This window comes from Penaeus monodon, chromosome 15, assembly GCF_015228065.2.
Source record: "Penaeus monodon isolate SGIC_2016 chromosome 15, NSTDA_Pmon_1, whole genome shotgun sequence".
In the NCBI taxonomy this organism is placed as follows: domain Eukaryota; kingdom Metazoa; phylum Arthropoda; class Malacostraca; order Decapoda; family Penaeidae; genus Penaeus; species Penaeus monodon.
Genome location: NC_051400.1, coordinates 47,466,289 through 47,466,930, shown reverse-complemented (window position 1 = coordinate 47,466,930; position 642 = coordinate 47,466,289).

The window sequence follows — 642 nt, the reverse complement described above, 5'->3', positions numbered from 1 at the left end:
ATACCATTGGTGAAAATGAAATGAAAGTTTTTTTTTTGGAAAATTTTTTTTTATTTTTTAGCATTTTAAAATTTTGAAAAACAAGGTTAAAGGGGTTTTAATAAAAATTCCCCTTTTTTTATAAATTCTCTCCACAGTGAGGTCCAAAGGGGGGGTTCCAGGGCCAAAAAACAAGTGAGTTGATATCAAAATCCCCCAACGCAAGGGGGAAAAGACAAAAAATGGACCCCTTTAAAAAACTGTTGCGAAGAAGGCTTTTCTGTCGACCCCCGGAAATCAAGACCCCAGCTGAGGAGACCAGTTTTGACTCTTCATCTGACTCGGCTCCCGGTAAGTTTTTACTTTTTTGGTTTTAAAAAAATAAACCCCCCCCTTTTATTTGTATTTTTTTAATTTATTTTTTTATTTATTTATTTTATTATTATTATTTTTTAAAGTTATGTGTGCACACTTTCACTCTGTGTGAAGACCAGAAGAAACAAAAAAATATTGTATAATAGAAAATTGTATAATTCATTGTTCAAAGGGAAGGGAAAAGTCTTTCTTGGTACCCGTGTCCCGATACTTTTGAATAGTTTATAATAAGGGGGAAAAAAAATAACCCCTTTTTTGGGTTTTTAAGGAGGGGTTATTAAAAAAAAA